The sequence below is a fragment of the Engystomops pustulosus genome, chromosome 3, assembly GCF_040894005.1.
Source record: "Engystomops pustulosus chromosome 3, aEngPut4.maternal, whole genome shotgun sequence".
Taxonomy (NCBI): domain Eukaryota; kingdom Metazoa; phylum Chordata; class Amphibia; order Anura; family Leptodactylidae; genus Engystomops; species Engystomops pustulosus.
The window spans coordinates 199,729,072-199,748,857 of record NC_092413.1 but is presented as its reverse complement, the minus strand read 5'-3'; the positions used below and the strand labels follow the sequence as shown (position 1 = coordinate 199,748,857).

Here is a 19,786-nt window from a genome sequence, read left to right as displayed (position 1 = left end):
TATAACATACATCGGGATCAGGTGCTGTTGTGGGTATCTTTTTGCAGCTTTTATGTAACTTTGCTTTTTTTGCATTTTTTTTTGTATGGTCAGTATTTTGGGACAGATTGCAAACTGTTGGATTTATATGGGATAGACATATCCTTCTACAATGTTTTTCTGCAATATGTGTACCCCACAACAGCTTTTATGGTTTATTTTTTATTATTATACAATTGTTTTCCAATGTTGAAATATATAATGGTATATTATAACATATAATAAAAATAATTTGCACATTTTTTTCTATGTTATTTGGTAATGTTATTAAAGTGTTTTATTGGACAGTTTACAGAGCCTTGTGTCTATAGGTTTAGATTAAAAGGTAAAGCTTGTTGCATTGTTTATTCACTAATGATGACTAGTTGTTTTACAACTAACAAAATTACTGCTACTGAATGTATTTAGTCAGACCGGGGGTCTGTATTTGTTTAGGAGTATGATGAATGGAACAACTTGTGTTATTTGCTATGCAAATGTAGTCATCTAGGGCCACATTTAAAGGGAACCTGTCACTATTTTAGACCCTATTTTAGCCTTCCCCATGCCCCACAGACAATTGATAGCATATCTGCAAAATATTTTCATCAAAATTCGGTCATTTGTGGATCAAATAATAACCTATTTTGAACTTTCCCTGGCTCCCTGCCAGCTGTGTCCCCTGGGTTTGTTCATCACAGAGCTCAGCCCCCAACCCTCCTGTGTAAAATGTTCTTTTTACTTCACTTATAAGTGAAGGAAGAGGAACTTTATACACAGGAGGGTCGGGGGTTGTGTGATGAACACACAATGGGAACACAGCTGGCAGGGAGCCAGGTAAAGTTTAATATAAGTTATTATTTGATCCACAAGTGACAGAATTTCAATAAAAACTGTTTGGGGATAAGTTATTGTCTGTGGGGGCATGGGGAAGGCTAAAATAGGGTCTCTAATGACAGGTTCCCTTTAATAAAAATAAGGAGGGAATACATATAATGTAACTGAATTGAGAATTTCCTACTGTGTATTCTTCAAGGGTTGGTCACTCGATTACATTTCTGTAAAGCGCTATGGAATTTGATGGCGTTATATAAATAAAGATTATTATAATTATTATTACAAGTAGCTCACGTGCCTTTATTGCCTTGTAGATTATTCCTAAATGTTCATCAAGTGATTCAGCAGTCCTGCCACTTACTTTTGTACTGTGTGCAGACTCCCCATGCTTCTTTGTTTACATCTTTGAGCTCTGCTGATTAGAAGGAGCCGTAGCAGAAGAATTATGACTTATCCTGCTCCCTTTCAGTAAAGACAGACTGTGAGAAACCAGAGACAGATTGTGACTTCACATGGAAGACCTGGAAGAAAGACAGAGATGGCAGCTTGGTGTGTATACAGAGGGCAGGGAAAGGCTGAAGCTCTCAAAGGAGACAAAGACGCAGGTACATATTCATGAAGAGACATTTCTAATGGAAGGGATTTATTGAAAAGTGTCCAACCCCTTTAAAAGTTGAACTCATAAGTTTAAAATATGAAATATTGCATGACACATTGTGGCAAATACCGGACCATGTTTTATTTTATAACTTTTTTTTAAATTTTCCCTATCTCAGGGCCAGTGATGTAAAATTACTTCCTGAATCATTGGGTTTCCTCCTGTGATGCACGTTCACTCCCTGGAAACAAGATGGACATTAAAATTCCAGACACACGTCCGCTGCAGCTGTGCGGGGAATGTTTCCGATGAACACGTTGGCTGTGAAAAAGGAGTTCTGATAGTTGTAAAGGGATGTTCTACAGGGATTTCAAAGGTATAATGAGTGATTTTATAGTGTAGTTCACCTTTCTGGGGCATTTTATATGGTAGTTAGAATTTAGAATTGATACAAAGAAACTTTGCAGATGCTTCCCGTTACTTATTTGAAACTGAGTTATCAGTTTTATAGTTCATTTCCCTCAATTACCATATTTTTTCACATTTATAAATCTTGTCCCAACTATTACACCTTCATATCATGTCTATATTGAGTTTATACTTTATGTGTATTATCCTTGAACTTTGACATCACTGTGTGTATTATCTCTGTACTGTAACATCACTGTGTGTATTATCTCTGCACTGTGACATCACTGTGTGTATTATCCCTGTACTGTGACATTGCTGTGTTTATGATCCCTGTACTGTGACATCTCTGCACGTACTATCCATGTACTGTGACATCACTGCATGTATTATCCCTGTACTGTGACATCACTGCATGTATTACACTGTACTGTGACATCACTGTGTATTATCCCTGTACTGTGACATCACTGCATTATCCCTGTACTGTGACATCACTGTATTATCCCTGTACTGTGACATCACTGTATGTATTTTCCCTGCACTGAGACATCACTGTGTGTATTATCCCTGTACTGTGACATCACTGCATGTATTATCCCTGCACTGTGACATCACTACATGTATTATCCATGCACTGTGACATCACTGTGTGTATTATCCTGAACTTTGTCATTGTGACACTCTGTGGGCTCCTGCTGCTGCCGCCACCTCTGCACTCTGTCATTCTGCGGCCTACCACCTATCCGCCACCTCGATAATTTGTCATTGTGTCACTCTAGATCCTACACATGCTGCTGCCAACTGACCGCTGTCTCCCTGGAACACCCTGTGATTTCCATAATGCTGATTTCACCCTCCATCACTCTATGACGTTGCCACTATGTTTGATTTTCCCCTTCATTTCATCTGTAGGAAGGAATGAAAAGCTTCAGGATTGATATCCAAAAGCAGGAGTGGATACAGAACACAGAGGACATGCAAATATCGTATTTTCTGGTCATCTCTGTTCTGGATCAACTTCTGTTTGTTTTTGGCTTTAGCAATACTGATGGATTATTGACCGTTTGAAAGCGGACACTGATGGATGAAATGAAGGGCAAAATGATTGTGACGTCAATGCAGAATTACTACCGACATCCTCTGCACTCTTTTGGGGGGGTTCTACATGTATCCGCGTTTAACACGACAGGTTCTGTCGTAATCTATGGAATCATCTGATGTCAGTGTAAAAAGAGTGCACTCTTAGATGTTATAGTAGGATCTTGGCCCTCAGCTCGGTCCTTTCGAGCTGGCACAGAAGTTACCTTGTCAGGCTGCGTTCCCGCTTGGCTTATTTGGGGAAGTTGGCCTTTGTAAGTGCACATGGAAGTGAAGAGTGAAGCGATTCTAAGAGTCGCGGCTGTCATGTGCGTGTCATACTAAAACACAGTATTGTTTGAAGACCAAAACACGCTCCCTATGCATATTTGAGCATGGCACAACGTTCTACAACTCCCTACAGGCTCTCTGCACCCAGGAAATACCATTTTTTTTAAAAATGTGATTCATCATGATTCGATTCAGGTCGAACTATTTTTTTTTTTTTCAAATTCGGTGATTAAACCGAATTTCAGCAAATTCGCCCATCTCTAATTACATCTATTGTTGTGACATGACAGTGTGCCCTGTCTAAAACTTTTTGAAACATGCTCTGTAAATTGTCATGTTGTAGTTGAGTCCCCATTCCAATTTTCACAAGCTTACTAGCTCCTACTGATAAGTCTATATTAAATCATTGGTGCAATACGTAATAGCAACCCCAAATAACATCATTGAAAAATGCATCTCTTCACGCAAAAAATAGACCCTCACATGGCCATAATAACAGCAAACCAATATTTTATAGCTCACAAAAGTCCATCATTTTTGCAACAAGTAAGTCCACATGTGGGGGGGATGTCTGTACTCGGGAGAAATTGCATAACAAATTTTAAGCTGGGTTTTCTCTTTTTATCTTTTGTGAATGTGTAAATTTTAGAGGAATGAATTACAGACAAAAATAGACCGTTCTAAATTTCATCTCCATTTTGTGTCAATTATTACAAAGCTCTTAAAGGGTCACCAAGCAGGGTCAGAAAAGCAGTTTTTAATAGTTTGAGGGGTGCAGATTTGAAAATCGGGTTAATCATGGGGGTCTTGTAACATAATGGGGGGGGATTTACGAATTCTGACGCAAGCCCGAGAGCAGTCTCCGATAAGCACAGCCCGATGTTTTATAGTAGCACACAGCTGTTAGTAATTAATGGGTAGACGGAACTAATCAGTCATGCGCATTAAAAAGGCTGACATCAATGAGATGTGCACCAAAATATTACCTGGACTGCGTCTTAATTTTGCTCTTTGACCATTTTTCTCCTGGTCTATTGTGTGCCAAAAAATGCCGACAAAATACACATAAATGTGACGGATACTGTGGAAAAGTTAGGCCACGCCCACTTGCGCCAAAATAACCTGGAGGAGTTGGAAACATCTGTTCTTTCTGGTGCAAACTCATTATAAATGATCTGCAACAATTCTGCGTCCAAAAAAACTTAAAATCACTTAATTTTTTTGGCGCAGATACGATAATACATCTGCCCAAATATATTTCATGGCTCATTATAAACAAAAATTATACCCAAAAAAGTGAATTCGAAAATATCCTTGAAAATCTGGAAAACCGATGTACAATTTGTAAGCCATGTAACATCATAAAATGAAAAGACATCTTAAAAAGAATAAAAAAGCAGAGATATAGGAAATGTAAGTGTGTAACTTATTTGGATAGTAAATCTATGTCTGAAAAGGAGCTGATTTAGAATTATGAATATGGCCAAATTTTTGTTTATTTTCATAAATAAACCCTAACATATAAAACCAAATTTACCACTAATGTGAAGTATAACGTGTTGTGAAAAAACAATCTCAAAATTACTTTAGTAAGTGTTCAAAAGTCAGAACCATATAGTGTGTCAAGGGTGCTCCTGCGACCCATGTCCCAGGTGCACCCGTGCCCCTGTTTGTGCTGCCCGTTCCCCCCAGGTTCACTCACCTCAGTGTTCCTGCTCCGGTCCTGGCTCCCCAGCGCCCGCGTCCCCACCTCCTGGGTGCTTGTAGTTTCAAGTTATTGACCCTGATCCCGTGCTGCCTGTCCTGACCTTCCGCTACGCCCCCTACTCAGATCCCGTGCTGCCTGTCCCCAACCACGAGTTTGCCTTACAATTCTGTACTTCGCCTTGGCCGCCAACGTGGACAAAGTCGCTCCTGTGGAATGACCTGGTGGTTCTACACCGCAACAAGTACCACTTAGACTCAGGTCCCAGGTGTCGGCTTACGTCATCATCCAGAGGATCCACTATCTCCGAGCTATGACAAAGTGACACATGTCATATTTGGAAAGATATAGCCGTGCATTAAGCCGGTGGCGTCCTAAAGGGCTTAATAACCTTAACACACAGATCACAACCATTCCAATTCTTCCGCTTTTTGGAGTCACCAAATAAAATTATTAACATCCATCAACCTCTATGAAATAGACTAAAGTAGCCCCGAAATGGGTTGCCCTATGCCGGACCTTTTGTCCAATACTGGGTTGACGCCTTGGCCTGTTATAGGACCATCAGGTACTTTGGAGGGTCAGTCCCTGTGGATCCCATTTGAGAGGGTATAAAAGTCTGCTACTTTTTTGTGCTTTGTCTTGAGTGTCTGTTTTGTTTTATCTGGCCTGAGAAAATATGTCTGTGTTTTGACATTTCTCAGACGGGCCACTGTCATTTTGAGGAAAATTATTCCGGCAAGCAAAGAAAATATAAAAATCCCCAAAGGTCTTGTCCCATTCTGCAGTGAAATCCCGGAGGTCTGCACTCGGGCCGCTGTCTCAGGATGGGTCTGTAAGGCGTTTAATCAGGTCTTTCATAGCTGTTGTTTTATATTCCACATTGTTTTGCTTTGGCACAAAGATACGCTGGCGCCTCTCGTCTGGCTACTTCTACTCCACTGAAAACAGGCCGATTTTTCTTCTTATCTCAAGAATCTGCCTGGGCATCGGATGAATTAAAGATATAATGATAATTTGCTGTCTACTTTTGGTTAATGCTTGGGTAACGCTGTTGTTCTAGCACCGCAGAGAGCGGCTTCCCTGTGATAACAAGTTGTAGATACAAAAACAATCCGGAGCGGGGTCTTTGAAGAATTCCTTACACTGTAACCTACCATACTTGTTAGCAGGGCTTTGATCTCAGGCCTGGAAAAAATATATTCCTTGAAATCGGCAAAGTTGTTCTGAATGCATCAAAGCAGCCGTGTGAAATCCGCATGAGCATCAGAGACTTGAAGATCTGAATGACAGAAATTTTATTCTACTCGGTCCACAGATATAAAAGGAGGATAGCGAAGTGTGATTCCGCTGCTAACAAGATTTAACAGTTTAACACTTAAAGGGGTTGTTCCAGTTCCCGTTTCATTTTTTTTTAACGGTTCCAAAATTCTTTAAAGAACAAATAAATAAATAGAACTTCTCTTGTGATCAGGTGACCAGAAACTAAGTTGTTACTTGCCACGTACACCGCACCAAGACTGACTCAAGTTTTGCATTTTACACTGTTTTTATATTTGCAATAATGAAAAAATAATTCTACTGGTTGCCCTTGGAAACAGACTGCATTATCTGCCCTTTGTTGTCAGACATATGACTTGGATGTGATTGTACAGATTGTTAACTTGTTAAATACGTTAGGAAAGTCCAAACAGCACACGAGAAAATTGGCTTGTGGTGGGTGCAAGCTCTGTAGGACTAGGCCTCAAGTCCTTCCAAGATAAGAATACGAAAGTAGGCAGCACTCCAGGGCGTACGGTGAAAAAAACTTCTTTTATTCCATGCTAAAAAGATACATCATAGTGCAGCAACGTTTCAGCTGCAAAGAGCCTTTTTCAAGCTCGAAAGCTTTCAGCTTGAAAAAGGCTCTTTGGAGCTGAAACGTTGCTGCACTATGATGTATCTTTTTAGCATGGAATAAAAGAAGTTTTTTTCACCGTACGCCCTGGAGTGCTGCCTACTTTTGTATTCTTAACTTGTTAAATAGTTATATTTAGGTTTTTTTGTTTTTTTTTGGTGCCTGATTTTGGCAGTGATTTGCACCACAAGATGAACAAATGAGCGTCAGAAATATCAAACCACAATCATGAAGCGGTTTAGGAGTCGGAAGACTCGCTTTTTGTTGGTCTAATTTTGCATTGAGGAGCCGTGCTCAAATTGAGCGACTAAAAAAGTTGTGAGTGTCAGAAAAGAAGCAAAATTGTGGTGGTGCCATATAATAAATATTGCCCCGGCTTTAAAAACAGCGCAGTCTGTACTATGAGCAGTTTCCCTGTGTAGTGTGGGGCAGTCTGCTCCGACAGAGTGCAGCAACTTTTTTTTGGTGCACCTTTAACATGGGGCGTGCGTCACACTTCTGTCGGACTTTGCATGATAAAAGTGGTGCACGGTCTGACTGACCACCGGGACGCACCCTACAGTGCAGAAATTTGTATTGCATGAAGAATAGTGCAGCCGCGCCACAAAAGGGTCACATGCAATACAAATGTGTCTCGGAAACTTCTGAAATACCTGTGCAAACAGTTTGCACTGAAAAGAATGTGCAAAGTCCGACAGAAAACTGGTGCAAGAACCTTAGTAAATGTGCCCCATTGAGCACAGGATGCAGCAACAAAAAAAACCTGGTCGCCAAAAAACTGTCGTAAAACCAATAACAAATGCCCCCGCTGATTTGGTAAATTTAAATGGACCGTATACAGTACATGAGTGTCTGCCAAGCTCTCCGAATTTGGCAAGATAACCAAGCTATGTAATGTATATGGGGGGTTCAACTCTTCCTGGATGGCAAGTGTTGGATTTGAACATGTCCAATGTTTTAGTTCTTAAAGGGGTTGGACATTTCCCTTCATGTTTTCTGTAATATTGTGTGCATGTTAGTGCGGGGGACAGGATATTAGGTAATTTAACAACGTACATCTATTAATAATTCTTTGTGATGGGTCTGATTGCTGGGATTCCAACCACTGGGACCCAAACTATCATGAGGATAAGTATCCGAGTGCTGCACAGGAATGGAACTCTGAGATAGACATCCAAAATTTCAAGCCGATAGACCCCCAGGAATGAGACAAAGCCCCTATCCTGTAGAACGAGGATACATTTCATTACCAACAAAGCCCCTTTAATACATACAAAAATACAACCTTTGGGAAAATTATTTATTGTTCCTTTTAATAAAGGAGTAAACATCATAAAGCAATAACATTGTTGCCTGAAGACTAATTACAAATCTACCTGGATCCGGGAGCCGGTTCCGGGATTCTCATAGCTTAAAGCCAACCTCCAGTTTCATCAGAAAAATGGTTATGCTTCAGGACTTGTCACTGTGATAATATTTCTAAATCAATATATTATGTAACAGCACATATTGGATGAAGTCCATGTTCTTTTAGTACTAGAGTAGCAGACGTCCTGCTCTTCCCTTGTCGGCAGCCAACACTATACAGAAACTCTATGGTCCCGGCTCCCACAGATGGTCGTCTAGCAAACACAGCCGTCGTCTTGCTAGTTTAGTACAAATAGTAGCACAAAGCTTGGCCAGTATCCACATCAATTCATTTTCATGTTCTTACCACCACCATCTATAAGTATTCAGAGACGAGGTTATATCTTTGTTCCCCTCATCATGATAATGGGGTGCTGTGCTTAGTGCATAGTGATAGACTGGAATAAAATAAAGGATCCCACGTCTGTCATGAGCATATGCCTATTAGACTCTGCCTAAGGCTACATTCACACTACCGTATGGGGGACGTATATACGGCCGATATACAGTATGTCCCCCATAGACGGCAAAGGGCGCACGGCGCCCTACGGGAGCGGTACGGTGCAGCACACGTGCGGCACCGTACCCCGGAAAAAGATAGGACATGTCCTATCTTTCTCCGTAGTACGGCGCCGTGTGCCATTACTTCCTCTCCCCGTGCACTGCCATTGCCCGCTACGGTACGGGTGGGCGGGCAACGGCAGTGTGAATATAGGCTAAGGCAGGGTTTTATAGGTTTCCTGTCATTTAGTAGAAATATTATTTAGTAGAATACATTACACTTAAAGGGTTGTTCCCATTTCATCAAATTATTGTTATTGTTTTTGTGATAAAAAGTTATACAATTTTCCAATATACTTTCCAATTACACTTTACTTATTATTAAAGGGGTATTCTCTCTGATATAACGAACCGTGCACCTGTGTGGCCATGGACAGATTTCTGTCCACTCGTAGTAACCATAGAAGCTTTCCATAGAATGACAGGCCGCAGAGATCTAGAAAACTGTAAGGAACATATTGGGGCAGATATACCATATATACTCGAGTATAAGCCGACCCAAGTATAAGCCGAGGCCCCTAATTTTACCACAAAAACCTATATTTTTTTTACTCGAGTATAAGCCGAGTTTGGGGTTTCAGCACATTTTTTTGCATATATATTTTTGCAGGGCCAGCCATACCTGGGCAGGTGCCTGGGCCCAGAGCTGCTGGGGGTGGGGGGCCACATAAGGCTGTACATAAGAAATTCATGGGGGACAGGGGGGCTGTATCTAATGTATCTACAGGGTGTGAGGGGGGCTTATATAAAATAATAATGAGGGGACTGTTTGGGATGATAAACTAGGGAATATTTTAGGGAACAGGAGACTGTTTTAGTTTCTGAATTTTTAATGCGGCCACATGAGTTCACTTCAAAGGGGCCCACTGAGGCTCTGTCACCCAGGGGCCTACTGAAACCTGGAGCTGACCCTGTATCTTTGTGTCTACGACCAGTTTTGCATATAAAAAAAGCATCTTTTGAGCTTGCACATGTATTTGTTAATTCCGGGCAACATAATTGTGTCTCGGTTGCATTTTGTTCAACACTTTTTAATACTATGCACTTAATGGAACCTGGTAGTTTGTGTTCTTAGTTAGCAAAACATTAAAGGGGTTGGCCACTTTAATATAAAAATTAAGCATTGGTGAGGGGCAGGAATGTCAAAATTCTTCTAACTTACCTTTATTAGGAATTATCCAACACTGTCCCATTCTTGATTGGTGATCCATCAGTCTCTTCTCCGCCTTCTTTCTTCCTTTCCTTGCTGCCGGCCCTTCAGTCCTGGGCACGCTACCGCGATCTATCCTGTGCTGAAAGAGTTGACAGTTGCTTCTACACAGCACATAGGCAGAACTACATCACTTAGATTCTTAGAAGAAGGTGCCCGATCGATCCTGCCTACTCCGGAGCTGAAAGCCAGGGGACGTGATGGAACCTATACTTTTTCTTTTTATATAATCCACCCCCCCGTGAGTATCACAATAACAACCTGGGCTTTAAAAGTATCACTATATGTAAACCCCATGGTAAAATTTGAACAAAAAAAAAGTAAATTGCTGTTTTTATTTGTTAGTGACAGAACCTCTTATTTATATTATATGTTATGAACAAAATAATGAGTATTCAATGCCTCTTTCCAGATAGATTTTCAAAAGCAAGGTCACAACACCAATTGTATAAAGATTCGCTATCTCTCTCAACAGAACCAGCATAATCCTGAATTTTTCAGCATCTATTGAGAAAAAAAGTCACTTTGAAACTCCTAGTCGGTACAAGATAAGGAAGGTATTTAGAAAGTCCTTGTGGGAAATGGACAATCAGCATTATTGTGTACTAGTAACTTCATGTTCTGTATCGGCCCTGCCACGAGACACAAACCTCTCCTTATTGCTTGAGATCCAGAATTTTAGTTTCTGGCATAAAAATAAAAAAATATTAAGATGCCATTTAGCAAAACCGTAAACAACTTCCTCACAGCATGAAGTCTGATCATGAGTCTATGTGGATCTGGGAGCTGGTTCCGTGTAGCTTGAAGTATTCCCTCAACTTCAGCAGAGAAATGATAAAGCAGGTCACTATCATTATTTTTCGATGGTGATCATGCTGCTAAGCTGCAACACAGCTTTTTACAATCCGAGAATATTGATAACATGTTCATAGAATGGATCTTCAATATCAGCTTGGTAAAGTCCAGGGTCACATCTACCACAATGCCATTTACATCCCGCCTCAGGCGGAAGATTGCAAACTCCTGAGGGGGGCAGCAAATCAAAGGTAGTACAGAATTAATTACAGCAATGGAGCTGGAGGTTGAGGTAAATATTAGTTTTATTTAATTTTTTTTATACAAGGGACCTGTATTGCTACCTATAGGGAACGGTCTATATATACTCTATCTATGAGGGTGCTGCCTATGTAAACTATTCAGGAGGAGTCCTCCATGTATATACCACCTATGAAGGTGGAGGGGGGCACTGCTTGCATAAACTCTCTATGGGGGTCCTGCCTGTACATACTGAACATGAGAGGGGTCCTGCTTGTATATACTGTCTATGAGGGGTAGGGATCATGCCTGTTATTTCAATTCAAAATCTAATCTTTTAGACTGTAGCAAACTTGTGGTTATGTAGGCTACATTTTTATTTGCAGCTTGCATTTCCAGTGATGTTTAGTAGCCTGTATATCTGGTCGATCAGAGAACCACAGTCCTAATGCAGTCTGAAAGATAAGATTCTTATCTTTAATATGACACCAAAGGCATGTTTGTAGGTGCTACAGAATTGAACGTAAGAGTGTCTAAAGTGACAATCCCTCTGTAGCATATAAACTTGACTCATCTCAGACAAATACAACTCTTCTCATTTTCACATGACTTTAGAGGTGATTTATAGGTAAACAGGTGAAAATTCACATAAATGAGCAGATTCTAGATAGGACTTTTAATCCCCTACCTGAGGAGGCAAGTAGTTTAATGGGGTAAAATCTGGTGACATTTTCACTTTAAGCTTTTTTTATTCTGGATTATTTTCATAGTCACTATTAAAAAAAATGAAAAAATATCTTGCTTTTTTATCTGGGAATTTTCACTACTGTATCATTGTGACAAGAAAATCTTCTATCTTCCACTTGTTTTGACAACATTGTGTCACATCAAAGTCATATGTAGTCTTGCTGAATGTATGAAGTTGTTGTGCTTGGCAGATGGTCACATGGTTGTAACTCTTACAAAAACAACTCCTTGTAGATCATGGATGCCTGCGGCCTTGTGTTATTTGGCCCGGCTCTGGCTCCATGCCCCTATGCTGCAGTTGTCCTCTTCATCTTAGCGCCTGTGTGCGCCCGTTGTACGCGCCGACTCCAAAGCTGGCACATGTAATGTGCCGTCATCACATGTGTCGGCTTCAGAGGGGGTGAGGGGGCACTGTGGCGGCTTGGGAGGTTGAGGGGGCGATTTTGGCAGCTTTGGGTAAGGGGTACTGTGACTGCTTTGGGGGGAAATGAGCGGCACCGTGGCTGTTGGGGAGGAATGAGGGGCACTATGGCTGCTGGGAGAGGGAATGAGGGGCACTGTGGCTGCTGGGGGGGAATGAGGGGCACTGTAGCTGCTGGGGGGGATGAGGGGCACTGTGGTTGCTTGGGGGGGACGATGGGCACTGTAGCTGCTGGGGGGGGGGGGTGAGGGGCACTGTGGCTGCTGTGAGGACACATACTGGTCATGCCATCTGTGAGGCAGCATCCCATGTGGCTATTGCTCTTTGGTTGCTTTTCATAATGCACAGACTCTTCCTGCGATCACCTATTGAAATAGGATTGTGTTTTGAAATGTACCACGTGCCTCAGGTTATACAATTACATTCGGCCACTTTATGGCAATTGCGAGGCTGATGTGGCCCCCGTGAAAATGAGTTTGACTTCCTTGCTGTAGAAGTTCTAAAACAAAAAGAAATAAAAAAAGGGCTTGTCTCTTAGCCGACACTGGATCTTGGAGGACACAGAGATCTATTTTTATAGGAAATTTACTAAGGTTGGTGGCACGTGTTGCGTTTTGAACCCGTTTTTAAGCAGTCTGTTAAAAAATGCATGCGTTTTGAAAGCGCATCCATTTTTTGACTGACTTTTTAAAAACATGTTCAAAACGCCATGTGTGTCACCACCCTTAGTGAAGTAGTTCCCATTGCAGATTGCCTAATGCTGCAGCAGCTCCATCCTGTTTTTGACTTAACAATTATCATAATTGGGGGAAAACTGACAAAAACTTAACGGCCCAAAAACGGGTTCAAAATGTCACATGTGCCGCCAGCCTAAGAGAGCTCTGTGGGTGAAGGCTATTCTAGAAATATGCAGAAAGTGCAGTGTAAAACACTTAAAGGGGCTCCACCCAACACGTCATTTGCAAGCATCCAATCATTTCTACGGTACCAGTAACCAGGGCCGATCTGCCATGAGGCAAGATTTCACTGCATTTGGAAATTTTTTCCCTCTTCCCAGTACACGACATGAAATATTAAATGCCGTCACTATGAAGTGTAATTTGTTATGCAGAAAACAAGCCCTCGTACAGCACTATGAATAAAAAAATTAAAAAGTTATAGATTTTTGAAAAATGAAAACGCAAAAAATGAAAAAGGGCCTTGGCGTTAAGGGGTTAAGACTGCACTGGGTCCTGGGCTGTATGAATATTATAACCCCTACAAGTCTGGAAATCACTTCCTACATCTGGTACTAGAATCAGCTTCTTGGGGAATGGAGGATGTGTCCCTCCTGTCTGCTTTCAATCTACAGTTTCAGAACCTTTGAAGGACCTTTGAAGGTCCTAAAATGGCTCTTGTGAACATGTGTATTGAGAGCAGGAACAGATGCATGAGGGTGAAAGTCCTTCTCAGTATAAAGTCTGATGGGTGATTTGGGGCCTCCCTTGATATAATCCACTACTGAGAATAATATACTCATGACACGTGGTGGAGGTTTCTGTCTAGGGGAACAATTTTCCTATGTTTTATAAAATCACAATAATATAAAATAAAATATCAATATCAATTAAGTATAAACTTTATATAATAACCTTAATAAGATAAGATGAGATACTTATTCATCTCTCATGCATTAGTAAAATTCAGTAGATTAACAGAAAACATTTCAGAAATATGAGAACAAAGCAGCTTTGTTTTCTTACAGAAACTGGTGTGAGAAGAGAACGTAGAATGTGAAGAATTTTACATGATAAAAGAACCTTACTAGAAGCACAGAGATGCTTGGCCAAAAGACAGATATTTCCTTGTAGTTGGAAATATTGCTTATTATTTATTACTTTTTAGAAAGTGTTTTTTTCTCTTTTCCCTCTACATGTAGGTGGCTTGAGTAAGACTGTAACATACATGATATACACCCTGGAGATCTCAAGTTTATACGGTGAACACCTACTTATTATTATTATAAGGCTGAACTATATTGCTGTGTACAAGTCACATAATTCATAGTTTCCATAGCTATTCCCTGCGATATGTGTACAGTAATCACTATATAATAAAATATGTTTAAAAGCAGCGGTAGGCCAGGAACTAACATTGTAAAAATGTTTTGAAATGAAGGAACATCCTACAGTATCTAACACTGCAGTAGTCACACGCTACAAAATTGGGCTCACTGCCCATGTCTTTCAACATATTAGCCACTGTAATTACACAAACCCAACTGCAAACACACCCTATGGGGCACATTAACTAAGGCTTTGCGGCCCACTTTTTTCAGATTGTGCCCTATTTTCAATGGGAAAAATGCTTGCACAGGTATTTAAGTAGCGGGTGCATTGCGATTTGTGCCCCTACGTGTCCCAAACTACACAACCAGCTGCTCTCTTCATCTTGGGGTATGATGATCTTGTGATCTGTGGGGGTTCCATCACTGAGAACCCCAGCGATCAGTAAGTTAGCCCCTACCCACAGCATATGGGCTAACATGACTGCTAATAGCCTCTCTCTGGATAGGCCGTCAACAATTGCTCCTTGGAGGTGACATTGAAACAGGGACAAGCAGCCCATTGTTTCTGGCTCTGTGCACTGTTTATTTGGTGTTGGGGCAAGGTGTCAGCATGTCAGGACTATTGATGACTGATTCTAAGGCTAGGCCATCAATAATTACATTTGAAAAACTCCTTTAAGCATTGTTATTTTTTTTTCTTCTATTTCCTGTAACTATTTTAGTTTTTCCTGTGGTTACCCACCATGTCATTTCTTTGCCCTTTTTGTACTGGTGGGACCTTTTTTTCTGATTGTATTGAATATTTCTTTGAAATTGTAACAAAAAAATAAAAAAATAGCATCCGTACTTAATATATCTTTCGGAAAGCAAGCATCTTCATGAGGCAAAAAAAAGTTTAAAAAAATGTGATAGCCTGTATTGATTTTATTAGTACAAAGCCAGAAAACTACATCACTTACAAAAGTTTAGAGAGTTTCCGGCCAGACTCCGGCACCTACTGACGTAACGTGTACTAGTAAGACCTGTTTGGAAACAATTGAAAATGTGTGACTAGGACAACCTAGAATACAGAGTTTATAAAACATAAATATATATGTCAGTATAGAGACATGCCAGAACATGGAGCCAGGAAATGAATGCCGAGAGTGGAAAAAGCAAACATTAGACAGTAGTAATGAGAGGACTTCAGATTCCTGGAGTTTGGCTGAACTTTGAACAAAAGTTTGGTCTGTTTGCTCCTATGGTATACGGTAATAATATAGTATTGCAGTATATGGTGAACTGATCTGTAACAGTGTACCACAAATCTCTATAGATGTAGTCCTAACATAACTAAATTTAGCAGGTTGATATCTCAACTTGAGTCCAGAAGGTCTTTAATAATAATAATAATAATAACAATAATCTTTATTTATATAGCGCCATTATATTCCGTAGAGCTCTACAGTTTCTGGGGAACATATACAAATAAAATAAGACATTAGAGAGCAATAACAGTGATATGAAGCAATAGGATTGAAGGCCCTGATCTTACAGTCTATGAGGATGAAGGGGGTGACACAAGAGGGAACTTGTATAATGGTCCAGCCATTTTTATAAGGGAATGGAATAAAAATAATGTAATAAATAGAAATCTTGCTGTTTGAAGCAGTCGTCTTATGTATAAAGTCCAAAGTCAGAGGGACTGCAGAGAAGTGCAGTATAAAACTGTATCATCTAGCTGAGGCCTGTCATACATTAAGACACTTCCGATAAATCTGCCCCAATGAGTATTGTAATGTAACTCTATAAAGGTAGTCGTGTTGAAATCAAAATCTCCATCTCATCTCCAAACAAAAGTGTTATACACTCACCGGCCACTTTATTATGTACACCATGCTAGTAACGGGTTGGACCCCCTTTTGCCTTCAGAACTGCCTCAATTCTTCGTGGCATAGATTCAACAAGGTGCTGGAAGCTCCTCTGAGATTTTGGTCCATATTGACATGATGGCATCACACAGCTGCCGCAGATTTGTCGGCTGCACATCCATGATGCGAATCTCCCGTTCCACCACATCCCAAAGATGCTCTATTGGATTGAGATCTGGTGACTGTGGAGGCCACTTGAGTACAGTGACCTCATTGTCATGTTCAAGAAACCAGTCTGAGATGATTCCAGCTTTATGACATGGCGCATTATCCTGCTGAAAGTAGCCATCAGATGTTGGGTACATTGTGGTCATAAAGGGATGGACATGGTCAGCAACAATACTCAGGTAGGCTGTGGCGTTGCAACGATGCTCAATTGGTACCAAGGGGCCCAAAGAGTGCCAAGAAAATATTCCCCACACCATGACACCACCACAACCAGCCTGAACCGTTGATACAAGGCAGGATGGATCCATGCTTTCATGTTGTTGACGCCAAATTCTGACCCTACCATCCGAATGTCGCAGCAGCCTAAATGCACTGAGTTGCCGCCATGAGTCCATGAGGCCGGTGAGTGTATGGTGGCTATTCACATGTTTTTGACGGACGAGTTACATCTGTATGGAATCTGTATTTTCCTTATTAATGCTGGTCTTGATCTATATGCTTTAGAAAAAGCTGATTACCTGTGGTTTGTTCCTTTTTTATGCCAAAAAGGCCACAATAAATTAACCCCTATGACTGATCCATGAAAAACTAGAACATGCTCTACTCTTTAACAGATCATGGTTGCGTCACTTACCACTTAAAGGGGTGTTCCGATTTTAGCAAACTAATGTTTGTATTATAAAAAGTTATACAACTTTACAATATACTGTGCTTGCGGCTGATTCGGAAGTGCCGGAGAGCCGGTGACGTCACCGAGCTCTCGGGCACACTGGCGCCTGTGCAACTTCCCGTGTGAAGTTGCGCACCGGCTCTCCCGAATCAGCCACAAGCATGGTCGCGCGCATGCAGCGCCGAGCCGTAATATGGTGCGCCGAAGGTGGGTTGTAACACAAGGTATAAAACACTTTACTTAAGCAATCGGGGGTTTCTTTAATTAATGAAAATATGCTCCGGCACCAGCTCATCCTGAGCTGGTGAAGTGTATTTGTGTGTTAGAACTACCATTTCTAAGTGGTAGGTTTCCTTTAATTTGTTGAAATGGGAACACCCCTTTAAGCATGGGGTAAAATCAAAATGATTACAAAGACTTCAGGAAAACGTACTTTAAAATTCATTTTACAATAAATCTTTCCCTGAGTGCAAACCCACCTAAGGAATGTAACACCGACTGAAAACATTGACAAACTGGCAACATCACATAGAATACAGGTCTTAAGTTATAAGAAAAAATTATCCCGTTATCCCATCTCTGCCACCGAATATTAGAATAAAACACCACTGTTCTAATATGCACCATGGTATTCAACAACCCCCAACATACACAAGTTACATAAGCTCTGGAGGAATGGTCACATGACTACTTCTTGTTTTTTAGTAAACAATGTCGTCATTAACGGTTCAAGCTTTGACAAAGGGTAAACCAATTTCCTGCAAATGAATCCAGTGTGTTCCAGCCTTTGATTTTCTAATACACGAGATGACTGGAATAGTGCGGCACAATCCAGAAGGTGAGTCACCTTTTCTTTGTAACTCGTGCAAATTTCATGAATGAATTAAAGAAACCCTTTTTTTTTTTTTTAGTTTTGTATATGTCAATGAAAAGAACTGGGGACACGCCACAGGGAAATATCTACTCAATTATGTGGATAGACAGAAGCATTGTAGAACCAGGAGACCATACTATACATAACAAAGAAAGAACTGAGTGATGCAGACAAGTGACTGGTCAATGGTGGAGGAGGGTGTTGCCATCCATACATCTGTTCTTTAACATGTAGATAAGGAAACTGATCCTGGAACATGAGCTGGCTTCCACCCACCACTAAGTAGGCATACTTCTCCCTCAAACGAAGAGTAGTGATATAGTACCACTATAAGCAAACCTCAAAAGACAGGGTATTTTGTAGGGTAATGTGCAAAGAATAATGGAATAGTATTCTGTATGGTTTTTATTAAGTACAATTTTCTGAGTGTTCTCCATGCTGGGGCTAAGGCTACATGCACATGACCGTATGTGGCCATGATCTGGCTGCACCAGCCTCCATAGAGGTCTATAGCACCCAGTCATGGTGCGGTGAGCACACAGTGCTGTAAAAGATAGGATATGTCAAATCTTGTGCTGGAATGCGGCCTCGGCCGATCAGCTTTCTATGGAAAGGGGAGGGTTAGGGAGTGCTCATCCCCACCCTCTTCTGCACCCGGCCGTGTGCTACAACCAGTCGTGTGCATGAAGCCCAAGTGTGGTGAAAGAACACAAAAGGATGACTAATTATTTTGTAAGGTTCCTCTGCTCACCAGCATTAGTTATCGGTTTATGGTTGATGATTACATTTTGGATTAACAATTTGCTTAGTTTTGGTTTAAAGTCATGTCTGATTAAAATTTTATGAAGTTATAAAACGGGGGATGTTATTCGATTCCTTGTACCATCACCACTGAACAGCTCTTACTGAAATGAACGTATTGTATATTCAATGCATGAAACATCCAGTTTCTACGAAGAATCCTGAATGGGGGACTCTTCCTCTTCTCTATAATTCCCTTGGTTTCTGAACATCACAAAGGTTTCCATTTGTTTCCCCATAGTTGCTACCAGAAAGAACCTCAGTGAGATAAAAAACAGAAGTGTGACAGGATGTTAAGGACTTTGTGTTTTCACAAATCAGAGGAAACAAGGGTGCATACTGTAATGGCAGGATACGTGTGCAGTAGTGCCGAGAGCAAATAAGGGTGTTCAGAGAACAGGACGGTATGACAACTAACAGAACTGCTGCTGGCACATTACCCAGACAACTGCAACACTGAGCGACAAAATATTTTGTATCTGTGAAGTGATAGATAAATTGACATTTTCATCAGGGTTTAATATTATTTTACGGACAACAAATTAGACTGTAATATATATAAAAAAAATATATATTTATTTATATATATATATATATACAGGCAGTCCCTGGGTTACATACAAGATAGGTTCTGTAGGTTTGTTCTTAAGTTGAGTTTGTATGTATATTTTATCATTGTAACCCCAGTCAAAATATTTTTGGTCTCTGTGACAATTGGATTTTAAAAATGTTGGAATGTCATAATAACCAGGAATAACAATAAATCTTAATTACATACACCTGTGATACCTGTTATAGCTGATTATTGTAGCCTAGGACTAAAGTACAGTAAATTACCAAAATCCAGAGGTCCGTTTGTAACTAGGGGTCGTATGTAAGTCAGGTGTTTTTAAGTAGGGGACCGCCTGTATGTGCTTTATATGTTTTATTGTTTCTCTCCTCATATAATGTAATCCTTTCATTTGGGGGTCATAAGTCCCCTCCATACATTTTAGACATAAGCAGCCAATACCAGAAGATCTTTTGTTGCGCTCTCCTACTATCCACTGTTGTCACAAGTCTCCCGTACTTCTCCCGTGCTTCCCCCAGACTCTGGAACTT

General features: G+C 40.7%; 1 long non-coding RNA gene across 1 annotated transcript; it reads left to right on the top strand.

Moving 5' to 3' along the window:
• Window positions 1–1,668: 1,668 nt before the first annotated feature.
• Window positions 1,669–19,226, top strand: LOC140122569 (uncharacterized). The gene is made up of 4 exons (XR_011854343.1): window positions 1,669–1,829; window positions 5,642–5,789; window positions 17,716–17,848; window positions 17,922–19,226. It is a non-coding gene; the product is annotated as an uncharacterized lncRNA (long non-coding RNA).
• Window positions 19,227–19,786: the final 560 nt, after the last annotated feature.